Below are 16557 nucleotides of genomic sequence, written 5' to 3'. Positions count from 1 at the left end.
CCACAGCACACTGTTTACTGTGTCCAGCTGGGCGCCCAGTCGAACCAACAGGTCTGCACCAATACAGACCGAATGGGTCAGCTGAGGTGCTACCTGGAAGTAGTGAGCAAACTTCCTTTTTCCGATGGAGATGGAAGCTGCACAGCTTCCTTTGCTCCAAATGGACCTATGAGGTGGGGGTGCCCACCACAGACCCTGTGATTGCGTCACCAGGGTCACCTGACGGCTTCGCGACAGGTCCTCGAACAGACCTTCACTGATTATGGACTTCTCAGAGCTGAGGCTGAGAATTACATCATCAACCTGCACTTCTGCCACCTGGACCCCTCCCACCACCATGGGGTGGTAGTCCTTGTCCCCCTGAGGTACCAGGGCGCACAGAAAGGACTCCCATTCATTACCGGACAGGGAGATCCACTCTTCTTCAGGGATGAAAAAGGGGTGTGCTTTACCTGGCGGGTCAAGCAGCTGCTCGGAGCACTGCTCCTGTAGTTGGGAGACCGTGGGAGTGCTGGCCTGGGCAGGACTTCCCTGTAGTTTTGGAAAGCAAGAAGAGACATTTATTTCTCGTCCAGAGGAACCAGGAGAATCCTCCAACTCAGCTATGGTGTTCAGTGGGCACTGTGTGATCACAGCATAACCACTGAACCCCCCTTTTTGCTGTACGACAGGCTTAGGGTGCTTGACCTGAGCCCACAATTTTCCACGCTGGCAGTCCACCAGAGGCTCCAGCCTGTCAAGCAGGTCTTGGCCAATGAGTAGTGGCTCTGTTTTAAACCTAGAGATGTAAACAGGATGCACCACGTTCATTGGCCCGAACCTAAGTGCCACCCACACTCGGTGTGTGATCCTGGCATGATCCTGGGTATAGCTGGAAATATCTATCTTACACGGTTCTACCTTAAGTCTGATGCCTTTTCCTTTCGCTACTCGTTTGAGCTCGCTGAGTAGATCGGCTGACATCAAACTAATTTCAGCCCCAGTGTCAACCAGTGCTTCTCTATCTAAGACGTTTTCAAGAGAAACCTTGATATAAATACGCCTTGCTTTGCCTTTCTGGCTGAGATTCCCTAAGAATTGTTGGAAGCCTGCCTTTTCTTTGACTTCAGGGGCGGGGTCAGCGCCCAACTCAGAGTCACAGCCTTCTTCCAGGCTGTGTTTTGGTAGTGAAAAGATTTCATCATCTAATGTCTTTACTGTGAACATTTCAATCCGCTTAGTTTTGAATATTTATATGGAATTTTACCACTAAAGGGAAATTTTAGTAGCTGAGCATAAAAAGAAGAGGAGCATAACGCATCTGAAGGTCATAAACGATATTAATTTAGGAACATAAACATTACTGTATGTACATAAACTGTACTGTGTATGGCTGGTCTTGATAGTTTAAAGAAAAAATACACACCAGTCTTCCATTTCTCCCTAAACATTTTAAGCATGAAAGTTTTATGAAACAGTACCCAAATATGTGATTGCTGTATAGAATGAATTTTAATTTTTAAAAATTATTTAACATGAAAATTAAGCTGTTTACATCTTCCGCCTGAGAACAGTCACCCGTTGCTACCCAACGCAGAAACACAGCCACTAACTAGCAAAGAGAGGACATTAGCTAGCCAATATGATAAAGAAATAAATGATTATTTTATTTCTTTTGCACATTTATTTGAACATTTCCATCGATTGTACAAGCACTTGGAAACTGTCCAATCCCTAGTTCATCAAGCATTTACCGGTCTGGTGCCGGTCTGTGTCTTCTAGGATATAATGCCAGCGAACTCTTGTTTTTATGTCCACTATAACTACGCTGGGCAAACGTTCCGAGGTCAAATTCTTCCAGCACGGGGGTACCTTTAAAGCGGAGACGACGGCACCGAAATTTTTTGGCGCGCCTTCTCTTTAAAGCCCTGGCCAAATATGAAGACAGTACGTACAGTTATAATTCAAACGGAATTAAAAACTACACATCCCAGTTACCATGGTGGTGCTTGTGATCATTGCGTTTAACCAACGAAACAGGGCGAAAAATCAGTCACATGACTTTGGGGCAGAGTTTCGAAAGCTTAACCTATCAGCAACAAAGCGAAATTTACACGATAGGCTACCTCAATCTGTCAGTTACACGACTGTGTATGTCGCTTAAGCCACTCCTATTTGGCATTTTAGTTATGGAGGCGAGAAGACGCCCCCCCCCTCCCCCCTCTGGGTGTCTGATTTGCCGCCATCTTTAACTGTTCGGTGTCTAAATCGGAGTAGCTACGCGTACGAAATAAAGTTAATCCCAACTACAAAACATATATTTTTGTGGTAAGAGGGCGCAAAACATCAGTATTTACTGCTATTAATTACTGTACGATTTATAGTTGAAATCTGAGCCTAGATATAAAGTTAGATATAAAGTTAAAATCTCGACAAAGCAATGTAGGAAATACAGAGAAAATAAATCCTTTCTGACATCTAAAATCAGTTTCGATCGAGGTCTCTAAAACGAACAAGAAAAAGAGGATTTTCGGAGGGCAATTACGCTGTGTTTATATAGAATAACTGATTTATGAGCAATCTAATTTCTTGTTCGTTTAAAACAGTGAAATGTCAGCTGCAAAAGATCGCACCAGAAACAGCACTCTCTCTGCCTGTCATAGACGTTCAGGAAAGGCTGAATGAAGTCATGTCAAGTACAATAATTCGGTGATCAATAATAACAGTTGTAGGACAGTATATAAGGAGGATAAGGATTTTGAAGTTGACTCGAAATCTGATAGGTAACCAGTGCAAGGACTTGAAAACAGGTGTAATGCATCCCTGATAGGATTCTTGCCGTCATATTCTGAACATATTGAAGATTGCTCAGTGTGGATTTAATTTCCCCAGTGAACAGGATGTGCATTTATTAATTCTAGAAAAAAAGCCTTTCTTGATTTCTCTAGTTCCCTTTAAAATAAACTATTATTCCACAATGCAGAGTATTACATGGCCAGTATTTACACATGATATTTGTGATTTAAAGAAATTAACACAAGCAGCTTTTGGAGATTTAAGTGTTGGCTGAGTTATTGCAGGATAAAAGACTAGAGATGTTGGCAAGAAGAAGATAATTTGGGGAAAGCTGAGGAATACACTTATAACAAGAACACTTCCTAATGGGGTTAGGCATACTTTTGATGAAGATGATGAAGTTAACAGACTATATGTTTACATAGATACTGAAATAAGGATTGTATTTTAGATTATGTGTAGTTGCTGGCATTGAACTGTGTGTTGGATGTACATGAATTGAAGGAATGGGCAAACATAGCTGATGCGGATCCACAGAGCCAGCATATTAAGATGTTTATAATTAGAGGCAATTTGTTTAAATAACTAGGTATGGATACTGATGTGCAAGAGAGGTGGAAAGGTGGAAAGGTTTCCTTAAGCCAGCACTATAAAATATTTTATTCTCAGTGAGATGCTGCCATTTCATCGTGGGTTTCTAACACTGTGTATAGTTCCATCCACACAGTGCCTTTACTTCCATCCATTTCTAATCTCTTTATCCAGTACAGAGGATTTGGAGCCTATCCCAGTAAGCAAAGGACACAAGGCAGAATACACCCTGGACATAGCGCCAGTCCATCACAGGACAGACAGACACAAACACACACACGCCAGGGCCAGTTTTCCCATAAACCAATTAACTTACCAGTATGTTTTGGAGTGCGAGAGGGAGTCATATCACACATATGGAGAAAAACCATCTAACCCAGAGAGAACATGTAAACCCCTCACACACAGGATGGCAGGAATTGAACCTAGGACCCCAGTGCTGTGTTGTAACAGAAGAAATAAGGTTCTTGATCCTGAGATGAAGTAAAACAGATGAGTTTATTGCATGCAAGGAACAATAAAGCCGAAGTCTTGTTTCCCGCAAGAAACAACAAAACCGAAGTATTGTTCAACGTACTGTTACAAACTTTTGGGTTATATAGTGTTTTCTTCTCCGTTTCTGACGTCACTCGGTCTGATGGTAAAGAGGGGGGTTCATGGTATTTGGCCAGTTTACGATGTTCTGGGCAAATGGTCAGTTTAACATTACACCCAGGGGGGTTCCTAGCTTGCATCTGCAATCCTTATCAGTTAACCCCCTTTCCTGCCATAAACCCCAGCTTGTGACTTAGAAGTCTAAACCCCCTACAGAAAGGATTAAATTCAAACCCCCGTCTTCACATCTTTCTTCATTCCCCCCTTATAAAATATGGCATACGTCAGTGTAGCCTATTTTTATACATACAATGTCAGGGCAGATCTTTCCTTTCTTGGCGAACAGGTATGTATTGCCATGTCATTGTACGTTCCACGGTTATAGCAAGATGTGATACATGTTTTTGTGAATGTGATGATTACAATTATACATATAAACAATACTACTCCTACAGATACACACTATAAAAAGGTTCCACCCCAGGCCCCAAACACAGACTTTACCCAAGACCCAATTCCCCAATTTTCAGTATAATAGTCCTGATATTTCTGTCCCTCATTGTAAATGTGTTGGGCCAGATCTGAGACGTGCTCAGAATTATCAGGAATATATGTGCAGCATTCAGTGTCAATTACTGCACAAGTTCCTCCTTGGGCCGCCAGTACATAATCTAAAGCTAGTCGGTTCTGCATGGCCACTGTTCTGAGGGCTACCATCTCATCATTAACAGCCTTCAGACTAGATGAGGTAGAATTTGCTAATTCTTCTAAAGTCGAGGCCATTTGAATTAACTCTCGACTCAGAAAGTTCATGCCGGCTTGTGGAAATATTATACCTAAATAATATTCCCAATCAGCCAATTTTCTTTGTGGTCTGTGGTTAGGTCCGAAGGGGCTGTGGATTTGAACACGGATATGAGGAACCACATATCCTAAATAACATGAGCCAGACCACTGGGCTGGCAACCATGGGTAGGCTCGTTTTCCACAAATGAAAGATGTTCCGTTTGGCGCTCCCCATGCCTCTGAAAATAAGAAGCTTATACTGAATTGTGGGGTGTGCCGATCCCATCCTGGAATTTGGAAGGTAGAGGTGGATATATTTGCAGCGATGGTAAGGTTGCAACGACTCCATCCAACCAAGTGCAGACCAATTAGTGTGCTGAAAACATATGTTTCCCTCACGTTCCTTATTGAGAGTCAGGTATGGTGGTGTATGGCTTCTGTTATATTTAGGAGCGTAAGAGCCTGTGAAACTCGTGGGCTCTAAGCCTCGCTCCTGTAGATATTGTAATGTTGTGCAGGTTAAAGTCGTGTTATGGCAACCCCCCATAGTTTGTCATATTAAAATCTCCTAAATTATCCCTCCAAATGATCATGCCTATGACTTCCTCGAGACGCCAAGGAATGGCTCCCATAGGAAGTCCTCCCTGTACATATTTGGGTAATGTGGCACACACCCAGCAGGCACTTTGGTTGGTTTTCTTAGCTGTCAGATAGGAGAGGCCTAAAAAGGAATTAATTCCATGTTCTCCTTTGTGGGAGAGATGATCATTAATTCCTGCGGAACATAGTCCTACAGCAACAATTATTCTTATAAACAGAAATGATTTCTTTCTGAGTCTGTAAATGGGGATGAGGCTCGTCGGCAGTGTGGCGCGTGGATCCAGCGATCTTTTCCTTCCACTCGAACCGCAGACTCGGTTGTCAACAGGATCTGGTAGGGTCCGTCCCACCTGGGCTGGAGAACCTGTGAAGGAAATTTCCTGATCCACACCCACTCTCCTGGGATGAGGTTGTGCCCTCCTTCAGGTGGTGGTCCCCACGCCTCCAGGACCTGCTCGCAGGCTCCTTGGGTGGCCTCTGTCAGCAACTTGCAATAATACAAAGGAATGGTTGATCCATCTGAGGAAACCCCAGTCTCAGCACCTGTAAGAGAACTTGTTTCAAATTATTAAAGGCGGCTTTTGCTGCGGGAACCAAGGCAATCTTGTCCTTGTACTGCACTCCCCCCTTAAGCAGATCTGTTAAGAGTTGTGCTCACCCTGTAAAAAACATTGCACCCAGGCCCTGTTAAAATTTCACAATGCTAGACACAAAAGGGCCTTATCATAACTGCTTCTATTAGACACTCTAAAGCTGAAGCAACTCAGACTTGTGGGTTTCCTCATCAGGGGAAGCACTCAGAATACCATCAACATACTGAGTGATCACAGCCAGTTGAAGCTACGTGATACCCTGTTCTGCATAGTCATTCTTTGTAATGCATAATATTCCAACCCAATAGATCTGGAATAAAACCACCCATTAAAATCTGGTACTCGGCAAGTAAAACTTGCTGTCCCAATACTCCTGTGGCCTCCTGCCATCTTCCCCTATACATTGCTCTATAGTACACTGTTGAACAGAGGAGTGAAACAAGCAGGACAGTAGTGCTCCAGTATCCCCTAACAGAGAAACCAACACTCCATTAACAGTACATTTTTATCCACTGGACTGGGACAGACTTAGGGAGGCTACAAGGGATTTACAGGATCTAATCGTTAGGTAAACAGATTTTCTCACAAGACGTTATTCTCCCCAGTCTCGATTCTAAACCTACAGCGTTTCAGCATGTCTGGTTTCGAGACATTCGAATAAAACCAAATTGTTTCCACTATTGCAACTAATTGTATAAATTACAATTTATAATAATTTATAATAATACAAAAACTGTTTAACTACTTTTACGTCCACCTGTACTGTACTTATACGTTTCAGACGCTCTTATATTTTCCAATCTCCTTAAGTTGATTTTCGTCAAGTCTCTTTAGTTACGTCTCTAGCCAGTCCCGCTGGCTAAACACACTCACACCGTCATTTAGTATACCAAAACTCACAGTTACACACATACATGCCGGCACACAAATTCATAAAACACACATACACATCGAGAATATATTTTTCTCTTCGTAATACAATGTGCTGTATTCTTGTTTTACTTCTACATGAATCCTTTTAATTCCTGAAGCGCACTCCAGGTTCGCTGCATTTCTAATTTCGGGTGCGGTACTTTAGCCCACCGGTCAATATCTTACGGTTTTGGATTTGATCGTATGGGGGAAATCAGGGAAGGTAGGTGCGATTGCAGACCCCCTCGACGGGGTGCGAGACAGTGTTAGAGTGGCGCTGTCATCAACGGCGCCAGCCCCTGCTACATCAAGTCCTTTCCCACTTCGAGTGAAAGTACAGATCTGCGGGCGCCCTCCCTCTAACAGGGGAGACCCTGATCCGTCTTTATCACACTCATACCAAGTGTTATCCCAATCAGACCCCCCTTCTCCATATGGCCACTGAGGGAATTGATCCCAATTATTTTCGTTTCCTGCCTGTTTGTTCCCCTGTGGGAGAGCAGGATATAACTTAGTCGCTGGCTGCAGCACATTAACCAGTGCAGCGTGACCAGAAGTTAATTCCTTCTTTAGTTTCTCATTCTCCTGTACTGCCTCTTTTAGCTTTTTTTTTTATACTCTTTCGTAGCGAGTAAAGTATATTTTCTTCCGGGTTTTTATTTTCCCCGTAAACACACTTTTAAGTCACATCCCAATTTCTTTCTTTTTCGTCATGTATCTGCCACTACTGGTGCCGGCCGTGCACCAGGGTGGGAGCTACATGCTTGTGCTTTTGCCAATCAATACTCATATGCTTTCTTTACAGGCGTCTTCGCCCCAAATTCCCTCTGACAAACTCAGCTTTTTCCATATTTTTCTCCTTCTTTTCCGTCAACTTACACTTTTCCGATATTTAAACGGACCCTTCCACCACTTTCTCAAACCATCAGTTAGCGCACATGTTCGGTCTCTTTAAGATTTACTTTTGTCCTGTGTGAGGTAACAGCTCATTCAGTAGGGGGATGCTTTCACTTGAAAAACCTGTGCATTCCTGCACTCATTCAGCCAAAGGCGTCTGTTACCTCCAGATCTAAATACCTCTCAGAGACTTTAGAGAGGATTTACACCGCACTGTTCACAGGTAAGAAACGAGACCTCGAAAACCCCCTTTCTTGATCAGTAATTCACCATCCCCAGAACGCCAGCATCGCTGCTTTTGCCCCGGGGTGGACTTACGCACTGAGCTCAATCAGGGCGATTCTCGGGTCTCAACGTCCTTTAAATCCTGCTACTTAATGCTTTGCTCTTTTATTATGAGGTGTGTTTATGTTAGTGTCGTGCGTGTGTATATGTATTTCACAAACAAGGAAAACACCAAAAACATACATGCATATATCTCTTCTACTCCTGTTTCCTTTAAAACAAAAAAACCCACGCCACGCCAGAAACCACGCCACTCCAATCTGTGCACGATCAAGGCGTAGCTAATCTCAGGACCCCGGGCGTAATTAAAGCCCACACCAATCCTGGATTATACGTGCATTTAATGCACCACTCAGCTCCAGAACCCCGGGCGCAATTAAGGCCCACACCGATCCCGAGCCACAGAACTCCGGGTGCAATTAAGACCCACACCAGTCCTGAACTACGTGCATTTAATGCACCACTTGCTCTAGAACCCCGGGCGCAATTAAGGCCCACGCCGATTCTGAGCCTCAGAACTCCGGGTGCAATTAAGACCCAAACCAGTTCTGACCTTCAGAACTCCGGGTGCAATTAAGACCCACACCAGTCCTGAACTTCACGGTAAGGGTCCAAAACCCGTTCAAAACTCCACGCGCAATTAAGGCATACACCAGCTTCGAACGCCTGTACACAATACCGCGGAACCCCTGCCAGACCAAATTCTGGGCTTACAGCAACCAACCCATTACATACACCGGTGCCTTCCCCGGGCCAGAGGAATTCAGAAACTCACGTTTACTCCGTCATCTCGGGCGATTCTCGCAGGGAGCAGAGATTTCCCAATCGGTCAGAGAGAGTCGGGACTTTTAAATAAAAGAGGAGTCCTTACCTCTTAGTTATGTGCGCGCTGACCGTCTCTCCTGCCGATGGGAAGTTCTGCGCCTTCTGGAGCATCCGCCGACTACGCCAAATTTGTTGTAACAGAAGAAATAAGGTTCTTGATCCTGAGATGAAGTAAAACAGATGAGTTTATTGCATGCAAGGAACAATAAAGCCGAAGTCTTGTTTCCCGCAAGAAACAACAAAACCGAAGCATTGTTCAACGTACTGTTACAAACTTTTGGGTTATATAGTGTTTTCTTCTCCGTTTCTGACGTCACTCGGTCTGATGGTAAAGAGGGGGGTTCATGGTATTTGGCCAGTTTACGATGTTCTGGGCAAATGGTCAGTTTAACATTACACCCAGGGGGGTTCCTAGCTTGCATCTGCAATCCTTATCAGTTAACCCCCTTTCCTGGCATAAACCCCAGCTTGTGACTTAGAAGTCTAAACCCCCTACAGAAAGGATTAAATTCAAAACCCCGTCTTCACATCTTTCTTCAGCTGCAAGATAGCAATGCTAACCACTTCGCCACCATTATAAATGGATGGATATTGAAGTGGAAATCTAATAAGTAAATTGATTCTTAAAAATGTAGAGAGCTTTGAAAAAAATATATTGGTGCTTTTAGATAATATATTTCAAGGATGTAACTGCTGTGCTACAGTGCGTGCAGAATTTTAGAAAACAGTTCGTCAACAAAGTACACTGTTTAGGTTAGTTTAGAAGACAATGTACCAAAACAATATATGCTGTCTGGGTCATTAGAATTAGCTGAAAGTAACCGATAAGCTTTGAATAACAAATCTAGTTTTTCTTCTCTCGCTCTATGATGTAATCTGTTTTCTCTTAGAGAAAGGGGAAGTTTTAGAAGGGACCAAGTGCTGAACTTTTTTACAGTGCAATGTCTTATAAAAACCCTGTACTGCTTGTAACAAATTGAGTCTCTGGTTGCACTTTGCGAAGTGGCAGCAGGGCTCCCAATATTGCAATATTGAAATAAAGACCTTACTCAGGTGAGAACTCTCTTTTGTGGCTTCCTTGATAGTTATATTTCCATGACAATATCTTAGTTATCTTTCTAGTTCACAGGTTTGCATGCATGATTTAATTTTGAAAGCCACTGAGACATCAGGTACTACTGTTGTATTTATGAAAAAGAAACAAAACAAAAAACATACTAACAACTGTGCCATCCTACTCCTTAGTTAATACATTTTATTATTCATAAACAGTTAACATTGTTAGCAAAATATTTTGAATTATATTTAACCCTATTTTTTCTTTAGTTTTGTATTTAACTTATTATATGATAGTCAGACTTAATGTATATTTGAACAATGAAAATATATTTTTACAAGATGCGGGGGAAAGTGCAACATCTTATTACAGTGCTAAATTTAATATTATTGATTGCTAATAGTTTATGCTAACACCTAACTTTCTTAATTAGATGTATTTAAAACAGTGAACTAAGTGTAACATACTATTCAGAAATACAATCGAAAATAGTTTTGTGGTGTTTGTATGGATGAAACGTTTCTAAAATGTATAACGTAACAAAATTAAAGACGATTAAAATCTGTAATCTTTCCACTTGTAATGTCATTAGACAGAACAACACGTTTCTGGTTTGTTTTAATTAGTATTAGTTAGTAGTTAGTAGTTTTAATTTAATTAGTATTGCAATTCGCACTGATTCACTTGCGAAGATATGGACTTAAGAATATTCGTGCCTGGTCAAAAAATGGCATTAAGCACTTAAAATTAATATGGTTAATAATAGTAAACTGTAACATGCTGTAACAAGATCGGTTAAACTGCGAAGAAAATGCTTTCAGAGAAAATGTTTCAGGTGTGAAGAACATAGATCTCCAATGCAATTTCAACCAAACCTGTTCCCACACACCCTGTCCCCACTACCATTAGAATATACACAAAGCACTGAAATCTTTCGAGCTAATGATCAGGTGACCCGAGAGAGAGCGAGAGAAACACCAAGGGGTGCGGAACCAGGGAACTATTTACATGGAAAACGGGCGATCTCCCCAGACTGTCCGCCCGTTTCACTGTTACCTGGATACCTCTTTATTTAGAACTCACTAACACTGATTTTTAGTTTAGAAGGATTCAAGTAGGGTTTTAGATGAAAGGCAGCGACCTTAATCAAGCCCAAATCATAATTGAACCCATTCAGAGCCTACATTACATTTTAGCGTTTCATTCTGAGCAGAAGACCCTCACACCTGAAGAAGGCTTGCGTTTTCTCTCTTCTCTTTTAAGCATGTGTACAATGTGTAATACAATTAGAATGTGTAATTACAATGCGAATCGTATGAGGGTGGGGGGGGAGGTGTCTTTCGCTGGAAATCTCGCCTGCTTCTACTTTACGAGCACAACCCCCTCTCTGCCGGAGTGCTGGCTGTGACGAATTAAACCGGTTTCACAGGTTTCAATCACAGACCATGTGACATGGGAGTCAGGAAACTAACACACAGCGCCACCGGATTTGATAACACTATAAAAACGCTATAAAATAATGTGACTAGGCACAGAACAAGTTTACAGCACAGTACAATAATAAATGCTGACCATGACTTTAGAAGCATAAATTGCCTTACACTCAATTTAAACACAAGCTGTCTTTAGCCCTCTAAGCTGGTTCATACAGAAATGTAGAGATCCAGGCTCAGAACACACAGCTTCATTAGCGAATACATATGCAGGACAACTAGAGAAGACGTTTTACAGAGGATGGATTTTTAGAAACATCCCATCAGTGACATCACTGAAGTCAACTCCTAGGTACTGTAACTGTCGTGTGGATAGTTTCACAAGAATCAGACAAAGGTTTAAGCATCGCTTGTTCTAGATAAAACTGCAAAAAAAACAACAACAACCCATAATGTACTTCTTTGCGGCTCTGTTTGCCCAAATCATATATTCACAACGTGAAATCTAGAAAATAATATTACGTAACCAAAATCCGCAATATGGAAACAGAACCTGTGTAATTGTTGATAGATGATGTACTCGTAACATTTTTTCAAGACGAACTACAACATTTAAAAAATGACTTGTATGTACTTGATATCTCTAATCAATCCAGGGGTCCCAGCACAAAACAAAACTAAAACGCATACCGTTTCGCGCTTCTTATTAGTTGCTCAAAAGTAATTTGACCGTATGAAATGCATAATATAAACCTAGAAACATATACGTGAGCAGTACTTAAGCACTGTAGTATCGGTGTTAAGACATACCTCTCAAATACTGTAAATCAAGTTAAAAATATCTCAAGACCGATTCTGGTCATAATGAAACCATGTTTCGTGTATGTTTTCTTTAAAGTACCGAGACCAGCCATATACTGTATGTTTATGTTCCAAAATTAATATCGTTTATGGCTTCACACGCGTTGCAGTATGCTCCTATTCTTTTTATGCTCAGCTACTAAGATTTCCCTTCAGTGGTAAAATCAGATATGAATATTCAATACTTAAACGGGCACAGTTAAATATACATATACATACTGTATACAGTACAGTTTTCATACGGTAATATGTTTATGTTCCTAAATCAATCTCTTTTATGAGCATGTGAAAGGCATGGTGAATCGATTCTCAAAAATTACTGTACTTTGCATGATTGGAAACAAATGCGTGATTGCGAAATGCTGTGGTGTTACTTTTACAAAGACGGTCAATGAAAAAAAGAATGTTGACCAGGGCAATACTTTGAGTTTACACTTACAGCTTGTCCAAGGTCATTCATTATTAATACTATTAGTAATATCTTCGTTAAAGACTTTGATGGCCACAGCTCAAACATGAGAGGTTGAGCTTTATTAGCTCCACCTTGTGGAAATTCCGGATACTATTATTTTGCTTGTCGTATTATAGGAGAATTTACGGTAACTCGCGGTATTTACCGGTAGCTTGAGGTAGACTGCGTACAGCGTACCGCAAAATAATGCGGTATCGCCCGCGCATTTTGAATGGCTGCATCTGTAGGCTGCCAAAAGTCTCCGAAACCAAATTTTGATAGCAGAAAATTCTCACTCGTCCAGAAGTTCCCTTGGGACCCAACATCCAGCACAGAGTGGTAAAAAACGTCTTTTTTGTAGACCCTTGCAGCGTGCATTGGTGGTTCAGTGGTAGAATTCTCGCCTGCCACGCGGGAGGCCCGGGTTCGATTCCTGGCCAATGCAGTGGCTTTTGCAGCGAGCGGCTCCATCACTTGCATCCCCTTTCAACTCGCAACTGAAAACCCACTGAAGCTTAGAAGCTGTGAGCCAGGTCAGTACCCGGATGAGGATGACCTACAGGGAAAAGCAAAGCTTACAGCTGGAAGCGGTGTTAATGGAGCCAGCGGTGGGACGCTCACCCTGAGGTCTGTGCGGGTCCCAATGCCCCAGTATAGTGACGGAGACGCTGTGTGGTAAAAAGGCGCTGTCTTTTGGATGAGATGTAAAACCGAGGTCATAGCTCTCTGTGGTCATTAAAAGTGACCACCAAAACCTTTGACAAAAGCTCTTGGTAATTGATGGTCTTCAATAATGCTTCTCCTTTAGGTACATTTGAAATCAGCTGAAAAATGCTGTGAAATGGGGGGGGCACTTCAGGCCAGTGTAGGATTTGAATTTGAATTTTTGAAGAACCATTAAACAGCACGAGAAAGCCCGTACACTGAATTGCAGGGCTTTCTATTCAAAGAAGGACAAAAGAAACTTCCCTGAATTCCATTTTTTGCAGCACAGAGATGACAGTGGGAACAAGGCCTGTTAGCTCAGTTGGTTTGAGCGTGGTGCTAGTAACACCAAAGTCGCTGGTTCGATCCCTGTTCGGGCCAGGCAGTCTCCTCCTCTCTTGCCAAAACCTGTTGCTTTCTTGCTGTGGTGAGATTGGTGGTAATGCAAAGACGCCACATACTACCGACAGACGAGAGTGTTGCGGGAGAAGAGAGAAGTGATGGAAGATTGAAGAGTGTCCTAGGTGGAGCCAAGATGAAGTGTCACAATTGCCTAGGGGAGGATTTCAAATGTTTAAGATGGTAAAAATAACCGGAAGTGATCCCCCAGTCCGGCGCAGTCTGACGTACTTCTGTCATATAAAGTAAAACTAGATGTCGAACTGGAGCCTCACCATTTGCATAAGTGAGGCTCCAGTTATACATCTAGTTTCACTTTAAATGACAAAACTGAAGAGACTTAAAAGAGCTGGAGAGGATTTCTTACAACTTTTGAGCCGGCACAGTTTTCGAAAACGTTTTCTTCACGCTGCACTATACAACACAGACAGCCAAGAGTCTCCAAAACAAAACGAATTGACAGATAGGAGAAAAGTCCCACTCGTCCTAAAGTTCCCAAAATCCAGCACTGAGCGTAAACAAAGTGTTCAAGTAGCGTGGGAATGCTACCCCTAATGCTAGCTGGAGTTTGAGCGTCTGGTTCAGAGTTTGCTCAAGAGTTTACCTTTCACAGATGCGCAAAGATGAATGTTGAGGGTGCACGCTTCAAGGCGCCTTACAGTGCAGGGAGTGATTAGAGACGATTCGTGACGTGTGCTCGTTCCCATATACCGTACGCCCCGGGTTGCAGTGCTAGGATGACGTCCAATACCGCTTCGGCACGTAACGGCATTATATTCAAGTGCAGGACATGAGGGTTTTATTTTGTTCGTTTTGTTCTGCTCTGCTTTGCTTTGTTTTGCTTGCCATGGCGTTTGTAAGAGCGTCAATAAAAAGGCGATTTCTGCGTCTAACACGAATGTAAGAGCTATTTCAAGAGCGGCTTCTAAAATGCTTGTAGACATTTGTCTGTTGTTGATTGTTTTTTTGTGTCTAACAAAGTGCCATTTTCCTGTCCGGACGGGGAGACTTTATCATTCCCACATGAAGCAACCCTTAAGTCCTCTGAGGTGTGTCTGTCTGCAAGGCTTGTATTTTGGAAAGGTTTTTTTTTTAATGGAGAACGACTTTGAAAAAGGTTTCCGCCGGCGCCTCGCGATCCATGTGAGATTGTAGCAAGAACGCAGCAATGGCGGCGCTTGCTGTAGTCGTGTCCGAGTGGTTAAGGCAATGGACTAGAAATCCATTGGGGTCTCCCTGCGCAAGTTCGAATCCTGCCGACTATGGTGTCCTCCTCACGTCGTTGTGTGCCGGCGCAAGCAAGGAAAAGTGCCTTTTTGCTTTTCCTGGTGGTTTTAAAACGCGAGATCGCTTGTACCCGCTGCCTTGGAAAGAAATGTCTACATGTTTACTTGCACATTGTCTATTGTTTGTTTGTACATTGTCTTGATGCACTGTTTGCACTTTGTCTTGTTTTTTACACTTGTTTTACAATCGAGAGACCTTCTGTAAGTAAGAATTCCATTGTACCAGTACCGGTTACATATGGCAATAAAGTTCAAGTTCAAATGCTTCAGCGTCCGCAAACGGCATTTTGCAGCTGGAAGCAGATGGCGACGCTTTTTGCGGTCGCGTGTCTTGTGCCCCATTTCCGGCCTTTAACATCGAATCAATAAAGCTGTTAGAACCGACACCATAGGTGCTTTTCTTACAACTTTTGATCTGACTCAGTTTCGGAATGCAATTCCTGAACACTGCGAGAGACAACCTACAGATGCAGCCATTCAAAATGAGCGGTAAAAACCCGTGGTACAGTAACCAACCCGCAGGGCACCGTAGGGCACCGCGGTAAGTGATTGGCTGGCCAAAATGACCGACAGGGGCACTCGTGGTGCATTGGTTGGTAGTGAAAAGATTTAATCATCTAATGTCTTTACTGTGCACATTTCAATCCGCTTAGTTTTGAATATTTATATGGAATTTTACCACTAAAGGGAAATTTTAGTAGCTGAGCATAAAAAGAAGAGGAGCATAACGCATCTGAAGGTCATAAACGATATTAATTTAGGAACATAAACATTACTGTATGTACATAAACTGTACTGTGTATGGCTGGTCTTGATAGTGTAGTGGTTTGATGGGTTTACTGAGACAATTATCAATTGTAGCAGTAATCACGAGGTTGTTCGTTGGGGCTTTTAGAAAATCAATCGTCAGAACAACTAACAACGCACACACACGGGTTCAATACACGAGATACATTTATTAATATAAACTGTGCACCAAACATATACTAGTCTGCCTGGATACGAGCGGCAGACCTTACTGTGAGGGTTATCAATATACAAGGTATATAATCTCGAAGAGATGCAAACACAAAGAGATACACAACAGAGAATATATGTCAATATATATCGTTCGGTTACCAAATCGCTAATCAGTGTTATTACCCACTGTTACTCTAAACTCGGAAGTAAATACATTACTCATGAATTAAATTGATAACAACTTGTGTTGAGGTACAATTAAATTCTCGAGACGCAATGTAGAACATGGGGTTTACTTATCCACTGTGTTTGGATTTGGAATTTCCCGGCACGAACACCAAACCAGCTGACAGGCTCTGTTGCAGCGGTTGTCCAATGGGCGTTGTGTCGGCGTCCTCTGGCTACCGGCCAACCAGTCGAGGTGCAGCTCGGAGTAGGAAGGCCGGAGGAATCTGACTGCGGCGCGCAGGGCAGTCGTTGCTCCGAGGGGATCTACCAGCAGTCCGGCTGGCTAGTAGAAAGTCTCTATGCACAGAGTGTGACCGCG

General features: G+C 42.6%; 1 non-coding gene across 1 annotated transcript; it reads left to right on the top strand.

Moving 5' to 3' along the window:
* The first annotated feature begins 13034 nt into the window (after window positions 1–13034).
* trnag-gcc (transfer RNA glycine (anticodon GCC)) lies at window positions 13035–13105 on the top strand. Its single transcript has one exon. It is a non-coding gene; the product is annotated as a tRNA-Gly (tRNA).
* Window positions 13106–16557: the final 3452 nt, after the last annotated feature.

The sequence above is a fragment of the Atractosteus spatula genome, assembly GCF_055471065.1.
Source record: "Atractosteus spatula isolate fAtrSpa1 chromosome 16 unlocalized genomic scaffold, fAtrSpa1.hap1 SUPER_16_unloc_1, whole genome shotgun sequence".
Taxonomy (NCBI): Eukaryota; Metazoa; Chordata; class Actinopteri; order Semionotiformes; family Lepisosteidae; genus Atractosteus; species Atractosteus spatula.
Note: the sequence above shows the minus strand (reverse complement) of the source record. Positions and strands in the feature narration are given on the sequence as shown.